This window comes from Pteropus vampyrus, unplaced genomic scaffold (assembly GCF_000151845.1).
Source record: "Pteropus vampyrus isolate Shadow unplaced genomic scaffold, Pvam_2.0 Scaffold172, whole genome shotgun sequence".
In the NCBI taxonomy this organism is placed as follows: Eukaryota; Metazoa; Chordata; class Mammalia; order Chiroptera; family Pteropodidae; genus Pteropus; species Pteropus vampyrus.
Genome location: NW_011888953.1, coordinates 501,096 through 523,397, shown reverse-complemented (window position 1 = coordinate 523,397; position 22,302 = coordinate 501,096). Strand labels below are relative to the sequence as shown.

The following is a 22,302-nucleotide window of genomic DNA, read 5'->3' as shown; positions in this document are numbered from 1 at the left end:
TCCTTCACTTTACAGACAATACTAGGTAAATTATACTAGTGATCAAGGACTTCAACTCCCAGATATGTTCTAGAAGTTTCATTCAGCACAGCACATTAAATACTCACTAGACTGCTGACAGCATCATGAACCTTAAAGCTGGGGAAGTCATCAGGGAGGCTCTTTAACCCCCAGGCAGGAATTAGTTGTTGAAGTGGTGGAAGAAATAGCGACCATGGGGAAACAGGACATTTCTGAACTCTTGTTCCCACTGTAGTCTTCTCCACCACATCTTCTTCTCTGAGTCATGAGCATCTTATGTCTTATTCTGAGTTGGAAAATGCATAACTAGTTGCTCCCAGGACTGTACTCCACCCACAGGGACCTTGGGAAGCAAGCATCTGACCTGTTTGGCTTTTAGTTTAGAGGCCATCTATGCTCTAAGAGTGGAGAAGAGTGGAGGGGTTTAAATACCAGAAGGCAAGACCTGGGATGCTACAATGCACAAATGTCCAGAAGACATGGGAAGAAGGCTACTCTCATAAGAAGAATTCTATGTGGAGAGAAGAAATAAAGGAAGGAGAAATAGTTAAAAGAAAAAAAATTATGCCACGCATTAACTCTTTTCCTCTTATAATTTCTTTTGTTCACGTCTTTTTTTTTTTTTTTAGAATCGATTACATAGTCATTTACTTTTCAAAATTTTTTTCCTGTCAACACATTTTAAATTTGTAACTCAGGGACTACCTATACATTTTAAAAACATTCTTTCTGTTCCTTGATAGTAGTGATTTTCAAATTGTCCTCTAAAGAGTTGCACATGGTCCCAAAAAGGTATCTTCAGGAGATGAGAGAGCTGTAGGCCATCTTATTTGATTGATTGATTTTTCGGTTTCTTGAGGTATAATTGACAAATAAAATTGCAAGATATTTAAAGTGTGCATCACGGTGATTTAATATACATTGTGAAAGGATTCTCACTATCTAGTTAATTAACATATCCATCACCTGACATACTTATCTTTTTTTGTTTTGGTAAGAACAGTTAAGTTCTATCCTCTTAGCAAATCTCATCGACATAATATTTATATTTTTTATGTTTATCTAGATTACTCATGTAGGTGGCAACTCTATAAAAGCAATAAAATGTTGCCCTGAGGATGCAGATAGGAAGTAAGTAGTTAACTAGGCTTAGAATCTGTTGGGTCTCTGCAACCAAGAGACAGTGCTAGAATATGCCTTTGAAATCCAAAACTTTTCAAAATGGGTTGGAGTAGGGAAAGTTTAACTTGGGAAAGTGGGAGCCATAGAGATTGGGTTTATTTGTTTTTGAAAGGGTCAGGATCCAAATGGAATTCTCCAAGGAAGTTAATTCTTCTAACAGCAAACCAGAAGAACAGACCATTGACCTTCTCATCTTAGGTCAGTCAGACTCAGAGCTATGACTTGACTTCCTGATGGGTTTGCAGGAAGTGAGTTACAGATTTAGGATTAAAACCCATTTTCAACTTGTCTGGGTGTCAAAGAGCTCTTACAGACATTCCTAAGCCTTGCATTTTTTGGCTCTTATTATAGCTATTAATGTGTCTAAAAGTCATTAACATTTTAATTAGACAGACAATTTATATTTCACTTAAGCCATATTTAATTGTTTTGAGGCGGAGTGAAAAACTACATATATTCCAGGGAAGATCTGACATATTCTTAAAAACTGAAATTTAAACCACTGTTTTGTTCCTTCTGTAGTCATAGAAATATAGTAGCTTTTTTCTTCGTTTTTCATGAGCACTACCATGTTGTCAGTTTTATACAAAAGTGCTAGCTGAAAGAATAGACATGTAATGAAATGCCTTTACACTAGAAGTAGCCTTCCCAATAGAAATGGTTCTATTCAGGTCTTTTTTATACTTCTGAATTCTCCCATTTTTTGTTGATTTTGTTTTTCAAATAACAGAGCATTAATGCAGCTATCGATGATTCTACACCGAAACCCCTTTTGATTTTGTTCCCTCACTATATAGAATTCACATACTCCATTTTATTTCCTTCATAACAATGTCACACATTAACAGTTTACTTGATTGGTACCATACAGCTTTATGTATATCACTTAGTCTCTATGGAAAATACCTTTATTGACAGTAAAATTAGTAAAATTCAATGTCATATTTTTTGCTACAGCTTTTATCCCTGGTTGTTCCATATAGCATAAGCCTTATTTTATGAGTACATCATTATTAAAGCATTTTTAGGATTTAAGCATTAGATATTCATCTGAAGAATATAAAAGCATACAATAGATTGTATTGTACTTTTTCATATTCACAAATAATATATTCCCTTAAACTGTGGCAGTTTGCATTGAATTATAAATTACATTCTTGTTTCTTTCTATTCTTCGTATCTCTATGAGCTTCAAGTTTACCTGACTTGTAGGATAATAGACTGACATTATGTGTTGATGAGTTCAAGTTCATTGTTTAGATATTTTCTTTTTCTATTTATTAAAAGGGACCAATATTTTAAGTGCAACTGAAAACATAAAGCATATCTCAACCATCTAGATAAATTCCAAATCATTTCTAAAATAGCCATTTAATGCAGAAAGTCAAATCATATAATACAAACACATGTCCAATGGATTCTAGCCATGTAATTTGGTAAAAATGATTATACCGGTTGATTAACTAAAAACAATTAAGAAATTTACATTGCAAGTAAATAAGGCATGTTTTAAGAAAGATAAAACTTCTGTTCTTCTCTGTATCTCAGACGCTTTAGAAAATAAAGTGGTAAAGTATATTTTTGTTTGAAAAGTCTAACTTCAAGGTAAGAATTGAAAGGAAATAAAATTTTATTTAGAAGTAAGCCAAACCAAAACCAAATAAAGAAAAAACACATGTAGTAGAATATAAAATTTCCAACACTGCCTAGAGACACATAGTGAAAATGTTTTTGAGAAAAAAGATCCACTGGCTAAGCCCCTTATATTGTCAATGGCTTTGCCAGCACCTTGCCCATTGATACCTATAGATTTCTGCATGTGTTTCTTTCATTTGATATCCCTCCCCTTAACTCACAATTTACATACACATTGTCTTTCTATGTCATACTAAAAAGGAAAAGATGAACCTCATGGTCAATGCTGAGTATCAAGTTATAAGATCTAGTGCAAAGAATGCAGAAATAATCTGATGCATATCGTATTTATCCCAAGCCATGACATTTACATTGATATGTCTATTTTTTGTATCAGAACTTAGTGTAAGTAGCAGAACATTTTAATTTCTCTTTCTAAAAATGTTGAAATTTCAAACTGGAAGGAAGGAAGTTATTTTTTTTAATTGCACAGAACTTTATAGAGATTATTTTCCAAGATGCCACCCAGAATGTTTCTCCTGGAATGGCTTTTCTTCCTCTGCATTCTCATTCTTTGAAGCAAAAGAAAACTTGATTTTGGTTCCCAATTTATGGTCAACTTTTTATATATTGAGGAAACAATTTTGGTTTAATTTGTTTTGTTTCTTAAATAGCAAATGATTGGGAAAGATGTAATGAAAAACAAATTAAAAGAACAAAATTAAAGCAAAAAAATCATTCTATAATTTTATAACAAATTTTCTACATCTAAAATCCACAAAGGATTGCCTCAAGTATTTGTAATGTCACCTCTTTTGTAGTAAATGGATACCCAAAACGTTATTTAAAGTTTATTTTTAAAAATATAACACCAATGTTTTTCGCTTTTGACTGATCCCTTTGGATAGATTATCAGGAATTTTCTAGATGATTTTTGACACTTTACCACTTACAGGATACTGGGTAGCTGGTGGAGAAATTTAGCAACATAAAAAGTTAAGAGAATTCTCTGTTAACAAAGTTGGAGAGCTGGCTTTTATCCTGACTGTCTTTAATTATGTCATTATGACTAAATCAAATCATCCCTGGATTTCTGTTTCCTCATCTATTAAGTAAAAGATTTAACTAAATGATTTCTAGGATGCATCCAATTATTTTTATTTTTATTTAATTTTTAATTAAAAATTTTGGAGTGACATTGGTTGATAAAATCAAATAAGTTGCAAGTGTACAATTCAACAATACTGCCATTTGCGACAACATGGATAGATCTTGAGATCATCATGCTAAATGAAATAAGTCAGGCAGAAAAAGGCGAAAACCATATAATTTCACTCATATGCGGAATATAAAACTGAAAGCAACAAACGAACATGAGAAACAGAGACTCATGGACACGGAAAGTGGATTAGTGGTTACCAGGGGGAAGTGGGAGAGTGAAGTAGAAAGGAGTATAAAGGGGTCAAATTTTTGGTGATAGAAGGAAATCTAATCTTGGGTGGTAAACACATAATTTTTAAAATTGCTTCGGTTCATTTCTTTATTAATGTTTTGGAAATATTGTCAGTCTAGATTCAGTAATGCAATAAAATATTGTTCCAAAATTGTTCTATTTTAGTTTTAGTTCGTATATATTTAAGTTCTTGCCACATCTTGTCAAATGTTCATAATACTTTAAACAAACTGGAAACCAATATTCATCATCAGTGGGATGAATAAAATTGTGATATATTCATACCAAAGAATACTAACTACAGCTATACACAACTACATGGGGGATCTCCTAACAACATTCTATGAAAAGAACAGGACACAAAAGGATATTTATAGCTTTATTTCTTTTACAGAAATTTTAAAATCAGGAAAAATTAAACTATTGTGTAGGACTAATTATGTAGGTTATAAAAACATTTTAAAAAATGCGAAGAAGCTATTATTCCAAAGGTCATGTAAGTGTAGGAAATTATCTTCCATTAAAACTATTGATTCGGTCTGCATGGTGTTTGTGGATTATGTCCATACCCATGTTGTTTATTTTGCGGGAACACCATGCTGCCTCACCCAGTGGTCTCAAGGGTCATTAGCTCAGGAAAAGAAATACTGAAAGATCTTGCACCAGCTCTTGAATGCTTTGGCCCCAAAGTAAACAGGTCACTTCTGCTCACAGAGCATTGACCAGTAGTCATATATTCTCACTTAATTGCAATGAGACTGGATAATGTGGAGAGCAAATGGATATTTGGTAAGAAGTTAGTATCTGTGCCTCATTCCTACGATAATTTCTATGACCATGTCTCTCATGAATTCTTTGTAGCCTAGAAGTGCGAGAGTGGTGCTGTGTTTTCTGGAGACCCAAAGCAACCAGAACCAGACAGTAGTCTATCCCGCAGTATGGACCAACCCTCCTCCCAGGCTTATGCTGCACATTCTTCCTGGACTCTAAGGCAACACTACTTGTGAGCCAGTTGTCATAAAGCTTTCAATGGGAATGTTTTTGAGTTTCTGCTTGTAAGCCCTCACAGATATAATTACCTGATGGTTATCCAGAGGACAGAGACCATATTCTCCCTTCTAGATTATACACTCCTTCTATCTCTAGCTTTTCTTTCAGTCCTCATCCTCCTAGAATCTTACATTCAGGCCCTCTGGTATGAGGTTTGTGTTTCCCTCTAAAATTCTGTCAATAACAATACATCGTGGTTTTATTAAAGGCATGAGCTGGAAAATACATACCAGCTTTTAGCCCAGCTAGAGGTTTAATTAGGACCAATTTGAGGAGACATGAACGTGGAGAACAGTGTTTTCACTATTTCTAGGCATGTTATATTTGAGATCAATGTAAATAAATTCATCACTGATTTATGCCTGGGAGGGGCTACTGTTACATCTCGGAATTATTTTTCCTTTTACCGAAACTTCTCACAGATATTAGAAGGCAATTCCATTCCTTGTGCATAGGGAGAAAAGTGAGAGCTACATGCCATATCATACTATCTAGATGGTTTTCTCCCCATTACTTCTCTCCCACCAGGGCTAAAAATGTTAAATACCATGCTTTGTGAAGCATTAAACAAGTTTTCTCTTTTTTTCCTTCACCATGGAGCCTGAAATTCATGACTCCCATGAATCCATGTCACTCTGAATTAACTAATATTCCAGCTGTCAGAGATGGATTTATCTCAAAGCTGCCTCTGGAATGTGCTATAGTTTACAGGGCAAGCTCTGGTCTTCTGTCTGAGACACTTTTCTGATGGGAAGGCCACCCAAGATGGGACTATCTCTAGGTCTGAAAGAGGTAGAGCTGGGATGAGCCACTTTCTCAAATTGTCAGTTTAAACAAGGACATGATTTCACATGCCAAAAATCTGTTTGTACACAGTAAGGGAGAGAGCAGAAAAGGAAACTATAATACAGTTTCTGCTGAGTTTGAAGCCATGCCTGTTAATGTTTGTTTATGCTCTTCTTCTTTTAACTTTTATAACATTAGCTCTTTGAGGACAGAACAGAACTTTTTAATATTAGATATACAATCTATCCTGATGTGACTACTTAATAAAAGTTTTGTATATGATTAGGCCAAAATTGTCATAGTTTAAAAATAAGAAACAGCTCCTCTTTGAATAGCACAGTCCTATTTAACTAAAGGAGAGGGGAAAAAAACTTTTATGTTTTCTTTGAAATAAATTGGTTTTAACTGGTGTGTGTGTGTGTGTGTGTGTGTGTGTGTGTGTGTGTGTGTGTGTGTGTGGTGTGTATGAAAATTCAATTTTGTTATTACAGATCAGTCGAACTCTCTCCTCCTAAGTACTGATGTCACTATTTCTACATAAATTAGGTAATGCAACTAAACAGAATATAATTGTTAAAATTCAGTATTTTCAATGATAGTAGAAACAGCCTTAATTTGAGGAAAATACTCAGACATTTAAAGATGTACACAAATATATGAAGCAAAAGATCTTGAAAAGAGGAGGAAAATCTAAAGAAGGGAAAGATATTGTAAAAGCTTGGTAGTGACCAGGATAGTCCTGTGAGTTTACTAATTAATTCATTATACTACTCATAGTAAACTCAAAGAAATTATCAATCAGTGAACATTCAAATATTTTCACCACTTTGTTTGAGGTCCCTTGGAATTTTATCCTCTTTTTTCCCCTCTCTTCTTTTTTTCCCTTGAGTTTAATTCCAAGAGAAATAATTTCCAAATCTATCTCAGAATCTCTGATGAAGAGATTAACCAATTCTTAAGGATATAATGCTGGAGAGCATAGTTTTTGAAATTTAAGATACAGTATTAGAAAAAAATATTGCCCGTAGACCCTGGGCCTTGAATTAGAAGGTATTGCTGCAGTTCTCCTCCAACCATTGCCCTCTCCAAGGGGTAAGAATCTGCAAGATCAAGGGGATAGTCCTACCTGTGCTTTCCTTAATTCAGACTGTGCTCTGAGTACCTGGAAGCCTGGGATTCTCTTCCCTAAAGCATCAAACTCACCGGAGCCTGTACATACCTTTTCAACAAGTCTCCCAAGGGCAGACTACATCCCTGGTATGTATGTGCTTCAGTCCAAACAGTGGCCAATAGGTGGCTGTTAGTTGGGGGCATGCATAGACCTCGGATATGCAGGCCGAAATGTCCACATTCTTGTGTGTTAAGTCTGTCACAGTGCAGAAAAAGGATGAGATGGTAAGAGAAATGGAATGGCAGGCCCGTAGTCACGGGACAGGCCTATGGACTGGCAGCTCTTCCCAGATTTTGGGTTAGGCACTGAACTCCAAGGAATAAAAATATTAGGAATCTGAACTCGATCTTCTAGACTGTCATGAAGGATATTCCAGAATGAGAATAAAACATATTGTATTTAGCCGTTTATTTGCTTGATTTACAACTTTTAAATATTTAAACATATGATATATACAAATTTAATTTTGCTGAACCTCATAATGAATGTCGTGGCATATCATTTATCATTGTGTGACAATTCATTAGCTGAAATTGAAATACAACACTTCTTTTGAAAGATACACAATGTAAGCCAAAAAAAGAGAGAGATGTTAGTTGTTTAGTGATATATGAGGACACCAAAAAACCACAATTGCTTAATTTTAGTTTCCTTAATACCTGATGGTTAAAATCCTCAGCAATAATGTTGCTATTACAGAAAGCAAAATTGTAGTGTTCATCTTATTCTTGCCACTGTTAGGGGTCAGCCTATGGAAGCTGTGTAACATATTGTCTCGTTCACTGCTATACCACAGTGTTGATTTTATGTGCTAATTTGACATATCAGTTTGACTAACCAAGAGAAACCTAGATAGCTGGTAAAACATTATTTCTGGATATTTTTGTGAAGGTGTCTCAAAAAGAGATTAGCATTTGAATCAGTAGACTGAGTAAAGAAGATGGCCCCCACCAATGCATGTAGGCATCATCCAATTTGGTGAGGGCCAGAATAGAATGAAAAGGTAAGGGAAGGTCAACTTTGCTCTCTCTTTGCTTGAGCTGGGAAATGATATCTTCTCCTGCCCTTGGGCACTGGTGCTCCTGGATTTGGGGCCATTCAACTTGAACCAATCCCTCATGATAAATTTCTTTCTATGTATCTATATGTATTCTTTTGGTTCCATTTCTCCAGAGAACATTGACTAATGTAACATCCAGTAGACATTTGTTGAATAAATGAGTAGATCTATAAAAACATGAGAAGAGAGGCTGCTGCAAGGAATGAGCAGACTGAATATTCAGAAAAGATAGCAACATTTTGAGGTACAAATTTAGATAACTAATACAATTCAGGGCCTAGGCTGAGATAGCATATGATGAAGGAGGGTTAAATGGAGGTATTGATCATGGATGTATGTATCACACATTCAGGTAGCTGAGAAGACAAAATTGGCATGATTTGATTAATTTTCTGCTTAAAGGAAGGAATGAGGGGAGGTGGTCAGCCTCTGCAACCTGAACCATGATAATTCCCAGGCTTCTTTGCTCCCATGACCTGGCAAATTGACATAAAAACTGCTAGAATAAAATAATAATAATAAAAGTTAACATGTATGGGGCACTTACTGTGTGCTGTGCTAAGTTGGTTAAATTCATGACTTTATTATTCTTTATTGAAATCTAAATGTAGTTGATACTATAACTAACTGCTTTTTACAAGTGAAAAAATAGTTGAATAGTAAAGTTTCCTAATTTGTATATTCTACATTTTTATATATGGCAATATTTTTAAAAGATAAGATTGTTGTGGGCAAAACAGTTCGCAGAAACTAAAAGCCAATAGGCCATTTGTTAGCCATAAACACTTAGAGAAATCATTTGGAAGCCCTTGGCTAGGATAGTAGCTACAGGCATTAAATGTAAGGAATAAATGTCAAAACTGTCACAAAGGGAGTATCATCAAAATTGATTGACTGTGAAAGGTAAAAGACCCTAAACAGAAAGGACAACCCAAGATATAAAGCTTAGGGAACCATGATGAGATTGTTATCATTGGCAAAAGAAGAAATGTTAAGTAGAGGACCTCATTGAGTGAGGTGAATTGGGCATTGGTGTATATTTATTGTTCTACAACTCCATAGAAACTATTCAAAGATTAACAGCCATTATTAAAAAGGTAGTGATCTTTCTCATATTCCCTATTTTTCTATTTGGTTTATACTGACCTCAATAATGATATAATGTCTTCTGACTTTCATCATTTCTACCAACAAAAAAGGCAATTACTCTTAACTTTTCTTCCAGTATTTAATATATTTTTTTCCTTTGGCTGCTTTAAAAATGATTCTCTTTATCACTGGCTTTTCTTCGTTTGACTGTTGTGTACCTTGATGTGACTTTTCTTCATGTTTATTCTGCTTTTCTTGATTATTTTTGGATCTATGGGTTCACAGTTTTCATCATTTGGAAATATTTCAGAAGGTATGTTTTAAATATCTTTTATGCTATCCCATTTTTTCTGGGATTCAAATCATATGTTATTTGTATTATGTTATTGGTCACTGAGGATTCGTTAATATTTTTTCCATCTATTTTGATCTCTGCTTCAGTTTGCAGAGTTTTTACTGCTATATCTTCAAGTTCATTGATATTGCCTTCAGTGGGGTATAATCTACTGCTAAAATCTTCCATTTAATTTCTTATTTTAAATTTGAATATTTAACAATAATTTTAAAATACTTTTAACTCCATTTGGTTTCTTTTTTATATTTTCTTTTTTCCATATACATTCTTTAAGTCTTTGAGCATATTTCTAATCATTGTTTTAAAGTCTGTCTGGTGATGCCATCATCTCTGTCATTTCTGAGCTTATTTCTATTGTACAACTTTTCTCCTGCTTCTTTACATGCCTAGTAATTTTATATTGGATGGTGTACATCGTAATGTGTTACACTGTGGAGGATCTGGATTTTATTGTCTTCATTTAAAAAGTTTTTATGTTTTAAGGGCATACATTAAAGCTTTTTGTGAAACAATTTGGACTTTTAAGTTAGTTTTAAGCCTTTTAAGGCTAATTTAGGTCTAATTTAGTCCTACTACTAAGGAATGTGCTTACTGGGGTCACTACTGAATGTCCCAACTATTCAGTAAGGTTTTCCCACTCTGTTCAGAAGTCATATGTCTCCCAATCATGTATGAGTTCTGGAAATTGTTCAGTTTATAGATCTTGGGTAGTTCTTTGCCTTGCAACATGGAGTTTCACCTTACATATGTACACCTTAGTATTCACCAATAGATTAAGGGAAAGTTCTATAAAGAATTCTTTAGCTCTTTTTTTTTTTTAGTATAATTCTCTTCTCTTGGTTGCTGTCATCCACTCATTCCAGCTGCCTTGGGCTCCCAGACACTACCAATTTTGTTGAGCTTAGTCTATGCTAGTAGAGCCTTTAAAAAGCATAATAAGAAAAATAAACAAATGGATTTCTCACTTTTTTCTACCAACAAAATTCCCTAATAATATGCTCATTGACATTCCTTCTTAGAGATTCCAAGTATAACAGGGGACAAAATGCAGAGTTTGCAGAACATTCTATTTTTGTGGAAGGCAAAGGGTTAGAGGTCCAACTCATGCCATTTTCACTGGGCTGACACTTTGCTCTGAATTGCACTTAAACTGCCAATGAGAAAGTGGTGAACTTTATACATTCTGTGGGCTACTCTGTCAACCTCATGAGCCCTGATGTGATTTCCTTCAGTTCTTGCAATCCTTTCCATTGGGTCTGTTTTCACATTTTCTTTGGCAACTTTCTTTCCTGAGTCACATTGACCTCTCTCTGCCCTGAAACAAGGAAGGGTTTAGCTTGACTGACTGATTGGGCTCTTGCTGTGATCATGTGAGGAGGAAGTAGTGGCATACATCAGAGGGCCCAGTCTGCAGCCTCTCTGAAGCATCTCCTATACACAAGAGGCCACCTACCAACATCTTTGCATTTCATCTTCCCTAGGCCATCATTTTATCTTACTACGGAAAAAAGGTGCAAAGAAATGTATCTTGTTTAGAGCCTGAACAGTCAGCAGGTTTCCTGATACTTCCTTAGGCCTTTAGAGTATGTGTTCTCCAGTACAGAAGAAGAGTTTATAGCCTGGCATTTGGCCACATTTTTTATCCTATCAATCTAATAATCAGCTCCAGAATGTTGTACAAAAATATCAATATTTTGTTATCTTATATATTTGCTTCTCCCACTGGCCAAGCCTTCTGAAGGATTTAGCTAGGTCACCAGCTGTTTTAACTATGCTGTCAAACCACCATAGCTTAAATGAACAAAGGCATTTTTTTCTTTTAAAAAGTGTTTTTTTTTTTTTTGAGAAGAAAAAAGGGTGACAAATAAGGTTTGCTAAATCAACAAAGTTATTTTTTTCTTTATATTCCATATGTTTGAAAGAAGAAAAGGAAGTTGGTTGGTCTTGGATTCTGCATTCACAAAATCACAACTATCCTCTGCTTTAGCAAATGATTCCCAAGCAAACGTCTACCGCCTTCTGAAGGACCCTGCTCCAATTTGCAGAGGCCAGCCAACGAGCAGCTGACTAGGAGGGAGATTTGCAAAAGAGCAATTTCTGCCCAATTCACAGGAAACAGCCTGTGAAGTGTATCCAAACCAAGGCTGCCAAAAAATAACTTTGCCAGCTAGTTGTAGTCCCTTGGTGCCTGGGGTTCTCCAGGTCTCTCCCTCACAGCTGGCTAAATACACAGTGGGACCTCTGAATATTCCAGGGGCAGGTTTAGCATACAAAGGATGGGGTATGGAAAAGAAACTGGGAGGACAGGCAAAGAAGTAAAACAATATAAAAGCATAGGAAATTCCAGATTAACTGGTAAGTATTGCATAGATGTGATAAGTTTGCATTGGGGCATAAAATAAAGCAAGGTTAGCTGTCTTTGAGACACTTTTAGGTTATAAATAGAACATGAGTAAGGGAGTCTGAAGGTTAATCTTGCAAAACAATGTAAACTGAGAGTCTTTAGGTAGAGATGATATATTTATGGGTCTGAGGTGAACATGAAAGGGAAGTAATACAAATAAGACAAGCATTATAGAAAAAAAGAATCAAAAGTGCTTGGGGTTTCATTTGGTTATAGAGTTCGAGAGCAGTGAGTCAGAAAAGATTCAGATACTAAGCAAATGCAACAGGCAATTCTGGTTTTACTGGACTCTCCTCTAATTTAGATTTTGGAATACAGTAGTGAAAGTTTATAGAGATTTATCTATAAACTATATAACTTTAACTGAGTTTCCACCAAATTAATATCAGTTTAATGTAGACTGTTTTTATATATTATATGATATTTAACATTCCTAAGAAACTTTATGTTATAATAATTATAGTAACATTGGAGACAGGGGGATAAGGAGTATAGAGTTTCCTATACTTGAACAGGCTGATATTTCTAAGGCGTTTACTACTCTTTTTCCCATTAATCTGCATATGTACTTAATTCCATCCTTATCCAGTTTAGATCCCATCATCATTACTATAATTGCTTCTCTTCATACACTCTTAATTCTGCTGCTTTTCTCTCCTGTCATCATACTCACTGGCAAACCCCAATCTTGGTTAAATCCAACAGTCTGCATCCTCTGAGCTTATGGCTGAATAGTTGAAGATGGCTCAGAAAACAGAAACATGCTACAGTTCCCAAGCACTATATGGCAATACTACAATTGTCCTTAGTCAGTTCATCCCTCCACTCTCCAAGACCACTTTTCATACCTCCTCTTCTCTTACTTCCAACTTCTCTTTCTTCCAAATCACTCTGATGCCTTTTCTTCCCATTTTATTAATAAAATAGAGGTAAGCAGAATTGACTTTCCTCATTTTTTTACCACCAAAATTTATAAAACTATCTGCATCTATACTGGTACTCTACCTTCTTTCCTATTACAGTGGATGAATTATCTTGCCTCCAACTATGGCTGATACATCATTTGATGCCATTCTTCTACTCAAGGACTTTTCTCCTGGAGTTATTCCTCCTTGCTTCTATACCAACAATTTTCGCCTCTCTATTATTCCCAACAGTATCCAGACATGCTGTACTATATCCCATATTTAACAAAGCAAACAAACCAAATCAGACTAAATGAATAAAACCAATCAAAACCAAAAAGCCTGACCCATATGCCCTTCCAGCTACTGTCCTGTTTCTCTGCTCTACTATTTGACAAAGGTGCTAGAACTGGTTATTTTTCCTTTCTTCAATTTCTCACTTCACATCTCTTCTCAACTCATTTCAATTAACACTGTATTTTCAATAGAGATCTTATTTTTTTAGGGTCATTAATGAACATCATGTTGCAAAATCCAGTGGTTCAATCTCAGTCATCATATTTGAATTCTTAGTAGCATTTGAAAGAATTGCACATTATTTTGAGAACATGTCTTGAAATACTTTCTTTCCTTGACTTGTGGGACACTACACTATATTCCTACCCTCTTCCTGACTGTACAATCTTTTGTATGGGATCCTTTGACTCAGTGTTTCCAATTCTCAGTTCTCATAAATCTTCTCCATCTGAACTCTTTATCTAGTGATTTCATCTAGTTCCTGCCATCTAGATGACTCCCACATTTCTATCTCTAGCCCCGATCACTCCCTTGAGTCTCAGTCTAAGATATGTAACTGCCTATATATCTCTACCTAAATAGATATTAAGCACTTTAAGCTTAACATTTTCAAAACCAAATTCTCTTTGTTTTATTCCCCTCAAACCTGCTCTTTCTGTTTTCCTCGTCTCTGAAAATAATTTTACATTCCTCATGCCACTCAGACCCAAACGTTGGGATTTAGCCTCTTTTTCTCACACCTAATTCATTAGCAAAACCAGCCAGCTCTACTTCCAAAGTATATACTAAATTCAATCCCTCTTACTATCTCCATGACTACCACCAGAAGCCAGTTCTGTGTTGATTTGTGAGCAGGATACTCTAGGGAGGGCTGACTGATTGTAGGATATTATGTTTTTCTAGTTTTGTTCGCAAGACTATATCCATTTATTTTAGTTTTATTACTGTTTCAGAGTTAAATGATATTGTCAGAGGGTATCATTAGTGAAAATTTAGTTTGAAATTAAGAGCACATCTTGGCTAATCAGGGCTTTTAATCATTAGGAGATGGAGGTGAGAAATGCTTCCCCATCACATTTTAAGGACCTAAATTAATTCATGTGGTAATCAATGTGCATGAATGTTTTAGTGATTAGTAATTAATATTGTTTGGTAGCAAAATGGTCTTAAGCCACATGGTGAGAGATTCAAGTGACAGAGGTTCTAGTTTTGTTCTTGCCAAGTAGGAAAGTCAGTTAACCTTTGAATGTTTTTTTCTTCTATGCACTGGGAACAGTAACTGCCCTTTATTACACCAAATTGTTGTGCAGATAGATGATGAATATGTTTGGAAATGTTTTGTACTTTTTAAAGGAAAGAAGAAATTTTAAAACCTCAATTTCCCGAAACACAGCTAAAGGTTGCCCTGCTATTTATGTATTTATGTTACTTTTTAATTTTTATTTTAAAAAAATTATGCAATGAATATGAAAAACTTTATAATAGAAAAAAACAAACTTGGGTTGAAAAATAAAGGAAATCTTCAATCAATTAGTAGTCTTTCTGCAATCTACGATGGATGGGCCAATCGTTATATTAATACTAATAGTAGTTTTAAATGCACAAAGCCTATTTACTGTGGGCACGGCACTGTGCTGATTGTTTTACAAAACTGTCTATGGTAAGTTAGGAATTTTTTTCTTTCGCCTTCAGTTATAACGTTTATGTTCTGTCAAAGATTCTCCCCTTACTGTAGTGAAAATTGATGCCCAACATGATACATTATAGATATTTTTAGCTTCAAAGAGTTGAAGCAGAATGGACTAATTGGTGAACTCTTAGTTAATAGAAAAAATTAAAAGCAACAGATATAATTATTCCTTAAGAATTCTGATTAATTGAGATTTAGGGGGTTTAATTTTACTGCTGCATTGGTCTATATAGATCATCTGGAAATTTCCAGACATTAAATGCTCTTAGTTGCGGTTGTATATTATTAATAGTTCACAGATTACCAAGGAGAAAATTTTAGAGTTGATAATGTCTACATTAAGTGACAAAGTTCTAATCTAGTCAAGCACTATTTAATGTACTTATGCAGCTACTTTACATTTAGTCTCACATTTTAGTTTTTGCATTTTTACTATTTACAATAGCTGATTTTACAAAAAGTTACATAAATAGGAGTCACAGCCAGTATGAACCTATACCTTTCCATTTCCCAATATCAAGCGTTTTGATTTGCTATGTAAGGAAATGGTTTCCTTGGCCATTCTTGGCCATTCTTGGCCTCATCGTAATGAGCAGTGTGGTTTTCTAAATATATAAATAAATCTGCTGTCTTTTGCACATGCTGTTACTCAATGATGTTTTATTTTATGTCTATCAACTTTGTCAAAAAATTCTGCACCATGACCTGATATGAAATATGTAATTTCCCTCTCTCCCACATGGCTACTTGAAGTGTATATTGTGTCTGTTTTCAAAGAAGAAATTTAAAATATCAAACTTATATTAAAGCAGAACAATTAAAGATTAAAAAAATGAAGTGCCATATGCAATCCTTATGCAAATATAATATTTTATCAGAATCAAAGAATAAAATTGTTCCCACTTTTGAAACTAGATTTAACTTTATGCCATGTAACAGCTGAGTCATAAAAGGAAACATGATAGATTTTTTTTGACCTTCTTGTCTGGTAAAATGAGGTATCCAAGATCATCAGGTGGGGTTTACCTTTTCTTCAGTTCAGTTGGCAGAAAAGAGTATTATTACGTAGGTGAAGATTTCTTATAACTTAAAATATAATACAAGGATTAAAATGTGATTTAATGTGCCACAGCAAGATGAGTATCCTAATAACAACCTAATGGAAGCCCCAGGCCATTGACTCAGTTTTCTTGTCAGTCCCTTCAGAGTTTCTGCTCCTATTCTATGCCCAGTTATATATGTATGTGTGATTCTCCCACTCATTACCTCCTTTCTCTTTCTACTTCCATCTGTTGCTCCTGTTTCTATCTTTGAAGACTTCTGCTTATTGGCTTCTGTCTGAGACTCTGACTTATGCTTCTTTCTCTGTCCCTTTTGTCACATTTAAACATTATGATTTGATTAATTGGCCAGTATTCAGAATAAAGCATCACTGGATAGGTTTCTTACCTTATGCCTCAGATAGCCTGCTAGTCTTCCTCATGACTGGTCTGGAGTGAGCAGCCTTTGAGTCCAGTGTTAATTCTCATTGCAATTAGTTGTGACTCAGGCGGTAGTGTGCATGATTCTGTCACATCGAGCATCATTCATTTGGAAAATATTCATTGTGTTACACAGATCTTTCAAATGTTGACATATTTGATACAACACAAAAAATTTTCTTCACTTGTTAATATCAGCAATGATCTCATCAAAATAGTTTTAAAAATGGGAAGCTGTCATGCTCATGGTGGCAGATACATATTTTCCGAAGTTCTAGTTTTCATTTGTAAACTTGTCAGTTGTCAGTTATCTGTAAAGTGATAATCTAAAATCTGTAAAGTGATAATCTAAATTACCATAGTTTGTCTCAGTAATTCTTTCAAGTAAAACTTTTACATGAGGAAGTAGCTTACCTCAAGATTCAAAAATTGTATAAGTACTCTTCTTGAGACAGTCATCGTATATTGGTATGCTGCTGAAGTGCTTTATTTGAACTGCCCATTTTATTCTTAAAAATATTAGAAATTTGTGTGCTCATGGGTCAAGATTTAATAAAATTAATTTATTTTTGTTCTTTACTACTTCATCAAGATCATCCTTAAGTAAAGCTGGTTTGGTTTTGTTTTCCTGTGAGTGCGTGGCAGTGAAGAATATAATTACTGCTGTTACCTTAGCGACTTCTGCCTTGAGTCATACTGAGGTGCCAGCAGTTTAACCAACCACTGTTTTTGCAATATCAGTGCAAGTGTCAACACAGTAAAAAAGGTAAATAATCATTTAGTTTTATCATGAAAATAGTTTTGACCTACATATTCTGTGAATGACTACATTAGAATATCAATTAGAACTAGATAATAGACACAACTATATCACACTGTTTTTAAACTGATGTATTCAAAAGTAAATAATAGACCATATATTTGATTAAATAGGTAGAAAATTATGCCACATACAGAGCTTCTTAACTTTAATGAACCCCTGAAAATACGCACAGATGCAAAATTGGCATACAGACTCCTCAAAATGATCTGTGGATCCCAGGATAAAAACCTGTCAGTGGATACTGTGCATTATTCTTCATAATTTTTGTCTCTCTCAATTTTGTTTTAGCTTATACCACTCTGCCTCTGTATAAAATTTAATATCCCAGGGTTTCAAAAGGTTGTTAAAACCATACTTAACTTTTGCAATTTCTCTTTTTTGTGTTCTCCCAGCTTTTCTCCCATCTGCTTTACTTAGCAATGATGCTGCTGTGTCTTTCTTTGCCGTGATAATCATTGAAAAGAATAATTCCCTACTTTCACAATGAAATCTTCACCTACACTGTTTGGAGTTTTCTAAAATATTGTAATAACATGCCCCTAAACAGCAGGAAGTTTTTATCTGGACTTCATGTGGTACCTTTCTTCTTTAAAATGAGGTTAATTTTACAAATATTAGAAAATTATTTGCAGTCTACCTATATCATACTTCTTTTGTTGTTCTCTGGTGTCATTTTTTTTTAAACAAACAAAAAAAATCTTTAAAAGAAAGTTCATGAAGGAATGTCTTTGCCTTTTTTTCCCTAGCAACCTGGTGTTGACAGAATTCGATAAGAATTTATTAGACATACCATCTATGCTATTTCTCATAGGAAATGAACAAGATATGATTCCTGCCATGTAGGTACATAATGCATACAATTTGGAAAGGGAGAAATAAATGTTAAAAAAAAATGGATGAGGTAACCTGAAATATGATAAATGCTAACAAAAATGCAAAGTTCATGGAAATAGAGAGAAAGCATAACTCTGTTTGAGGTGTCACTGAAAGATTCATGGAGAAAATGGAATTTGAGCAGGACCTTGAAAATTGAATCATGGGTGATGGAGACGGGAGGAAATTTTAAGTGAGTATAATGGATTAGGGAAAGTTCTGTGTTCTGAGAATGAAGAGCCCTTCAGTTGAAAGCATTGGGTAAGGGGAAAATGAGAGAGAGTGAGAGGGGTGTTTTTGAGAGGAAACCCTTCCCATCTTGCCTTTTCTTCCCTTCTCAGCCTTATCTCCTATTATGCTTCCCCTGGCTCTCTCACTCCAGCTGCTCAGATTTTCTTTCAGATCTTTGAACTCAAGATACTCCTCTGGCTACATGGCCTTTACCCATGCTGTTCTCTTTGCTGCATGTCTTTGCCTAGATAAATCCTGCCTATTTTGCAGATCTTGACTCACTTCCTACCATTAAGGGAATGTTTTCTGATTCATCTGACTAGGTTAGATACCTACATTGTACACATTCATGGTATGCTGTCACTCTCCTTTATAATATTTAATACTTAAAATGCAGTTGTTTGTGATATTTTTATTAATGCCTGTTTTTCACCAGACTAAAAGTTCCGAGAAGTAGAATGGTGACCATTTGTATTTACCCTTTTATCTCCAGGCCAGAGCACAGTACCAAGGCACATAGAATCCTTGTTGAATGAATGATGAATGAAAGTGGAAATGAATTAGTAATACACAAAAAGAAGGAAGGTAGCCAAGGTGACACAGTTTGCCCACTCCTACCAAAGTGATATGAATACAAAAAACATAAAGTTGCTCTTGAGTCGTGAATTCAACTAAGTGTTTTTCAAGTGTTTACAACTAGTTTTCAGTGTTCCTTTGAAAAATTCCTATTTTGCAATTTTGAAATCTTGCTATGATGCAAGGAATGTGGATCAAATAATTAATGGGTACCGTTGGGAGATAAAACCCTGCGGCATAATTTTTAAGTTTCAATGATTTTGAACCAAGTTTAGAACCTCCTGATTCATAGGAAAACACAAATCAAGTCTTTCCCACTTACTCCAAGAGAGCGCAGGGCAGGCACCATGGATGCTCAGAATTTCCAGCTAGAAATAAATGTAGCCCCAAATCAGATCCTTTGTCTAAAAACCAGATCATTTGTTTACTGAATCACTTCTGTTTATGCACTGTAAATGAGTCATTTAAGTGGCGATAGGGTGAATAATCACAAAGCTTAGTTCAATTCATATCTGACAGAGAAAAAAATGACAAGGTTGAAAAATGAACAGAATAATATTTAGTGTTTCAATAAGAGTTTTATTTTATAAAATTTCACAAAGATACTGGAACACCCAGTGACAGGATATTATTTCTAAGGAGGGCAGAAATCAAGTGGTAGGCTTGTTTAATTAATATCAATGGTACGAAAAAAATCCATTGCATTTTCCCAGCCGTGCCAATTCCTCTCTTCCTATTCATCCCTCCATTGCCTCTAGACTTTTAACCCAGCACACCCACGCCTCTGGCTTGTATAACAAGCTACAGTGAATATCTGGTCCGAGCTCAGGAATTTCCTGGAGTTTACCAGTGCATTGTAATATGGGCCAAGCATGGCCAGGAAGTTCTCACAAACATTTCCTCTCCATCCTTCCTCCCATATGAGGCCTTCAGCAACTCTTTATTCTTGACCTGCTCGATTTTCCACCCATTCCATTTTGTCACCATCAGATTGGGTGACACTGCTCCTCAGCTGAGTGCTCCCTGACTCCCAGTATGAGGTACAGAATGCAGATGAGTGTACAACCCAGGCCTGGAGACCAGGTTCTTTGGGGTGGTAAGATGACTATGATTTCCTTTTGCTTTTTGGTGGGTTTTTTTCTGAAATTTGGAGTTTATTTTCTTTTCTTTCTTTCTTTTTTTTTTTTTTAAGTATTTTTAATACTCTGATAATCAGCAGGGAAAAAAATTGTTCCAAATGACCAAGGTCAGTGCAGTAAACACAGGTTAAAATATCATAATTTAGAATTTAGAGTCTCATTTGATGACATTTATACTACATAATAGTAAAAATTATAACAAAGGAAATTTAATTCTTTTAAAAATACATTATGTAGGCTTCTAAAGTAAAAGATTTTTGTTGTCGTTGTTCAGTGTTTTTAACAAATAAAAGAGGAATTTGTAATGCTAATTTTTACAGGTACTAAAGGATTTCAAGTCTTATTGGTTTTGGTCATGATTTCACATTATGGTTGGTCCTCCTCATAGTAGTCTTACTTTAGATAATCTAATCTGGGAAATAAACCTTACCAGTTTTGGCCATTGGAGACATTCTTCTTTCCATACCATCCCCACCCCTTTGAGTATCCTGAGTTCCTAGGAACTTAACAATATTCTAAGCTCCCAGAGTTGTCTTCAGGGTGAGCTATTTGAAGAGTTAAGCATAGCCTTATAGTACAAGAGGGCTTTACTTTTATTGGACAATCAACGGGTGAGAAGATACTATTGATGGGCATATCTCACTAGATGGAAACAAAAGATTCAGGGGTCACTACACAAAGATAGGGGGGTGGTCTCTGGGTTCTTTTTTGCATCCACTTAGTTCCCTGTCTCTGGAGACTCCTGTCTCTGGAGTTCCCTTTCCTTGGGTTCCAGAGCAAGAAGAAGCAAGTTCAGATGGCCCTTCAAGTTAATATCCTTCCCTTTGTAGATTGTCAGATTGCTGACTCATCAAGTCTGAGTAACTCACCTGAAGAGCAGGATACTCTAGCAACTAATCTCTGTAGGCTCTTCATAGAATAGTCCACTGTTATGTAGGTTCTTAGGGTTTAAAAGTTTCTTCTGTTTACTTGGTCTCTCTCCTCTCTCCTTCTCCCAGCAAACTGTTTTTATCAAGACAAGGAGTAGGAATGTTCTGTCTGCACATATGCATCTGAATATTTCTGGTTTACACCTAGACATGTAGCTTTTAAAGTTAAGAGGTAGAACTTGTCATCTTTGTTTTATTGGTAATTCAATTATTCTTTTACCCCAACATCAGCAAATGAAGGCTAAATAGAAAGAATATATGCAGGTGAATTCCTCATTGTTTTGACTTCTTAGAAACTGTGCAATGCACTGATTTGGCACCCATGTGCCTTGTAGCCTCACTTCTATCTGCTATCCAACCACAACGGACCATTTGCAGTTCCAGAAATATGCTGACTATGCTTTGTCCTTCATGCCATTCCTTCTTACTTGCTCTTCTCTTTACCAGAATGCTCTTCTCTTTCCTCATCTTGCAAACTCCTTCAAAACTCAGTTCCAGTGTCCTCCTCCAGAAAGCCTTCTCTGAATCCCCATGCCTTTCTCTGGGTTCCAAAGCAAGAATAAGCAAGTTCAAATGGCCCTTGAAGTTAATACACTTACTCTTTGTAGCTTGTCAAGTTGCTGGCTCATCAAGTCTGAGTAACTCACCTGAAGAGCAGGTTGCTCTAGTGACTAATCTCTGTAGGCTCCTCATAGTATAGTCTACTGTTGTGTAGTTAACTAGAGGGCCCCTCTCTTAATAAATATGAAGAGTATTTCAGGGGCAGAATCCCACTGTCTGTTCTATTCTGCTGTGACTGGCCTAAGCACATAACTAACTCCATGTGACAGGATGAGAACCTAAAGGATCAGGTGGTTCTGCTACTTCTCTAGAGGATCAAGTGGTTCTGCTACTTCTCTGCTAATAAGTTTGTCATCAGTAGCTGTATTTATATTTAGACTACATGGTGGCTGTGGCACATGTGTCTAGGTGCCCATTATGTGTAGGTCTATTATGTGAGCACCTCTCCTGTTGTAGTAATCAATTTATGCATCTTTATAACCCCACTAGACTGTAAGTTCTTTCCTTCCTTCCTTCCTTCCTTCCTTCCTTCCTTCCTTCCTTCCTTCCTTCCTTCCTTCCTTCCTTCCTTTCTTCCTTCCTTCCTTCCTC

At 35.4% G+C, this 22,302-nt stretch overlaps 1 protein-coding gene across 8 annotated transcripts in view; it reads left to right on the top strand.

The window, feature by feature from the left end:
* FBXO4 (F-box protein 4) overlaps positions 1-22,302 on the top strand; it is a 206,908-nt gene that overhangs the window by 120,303 nt on the left and 64,303 nt on the right. The window lies entirely within an intron of this gene.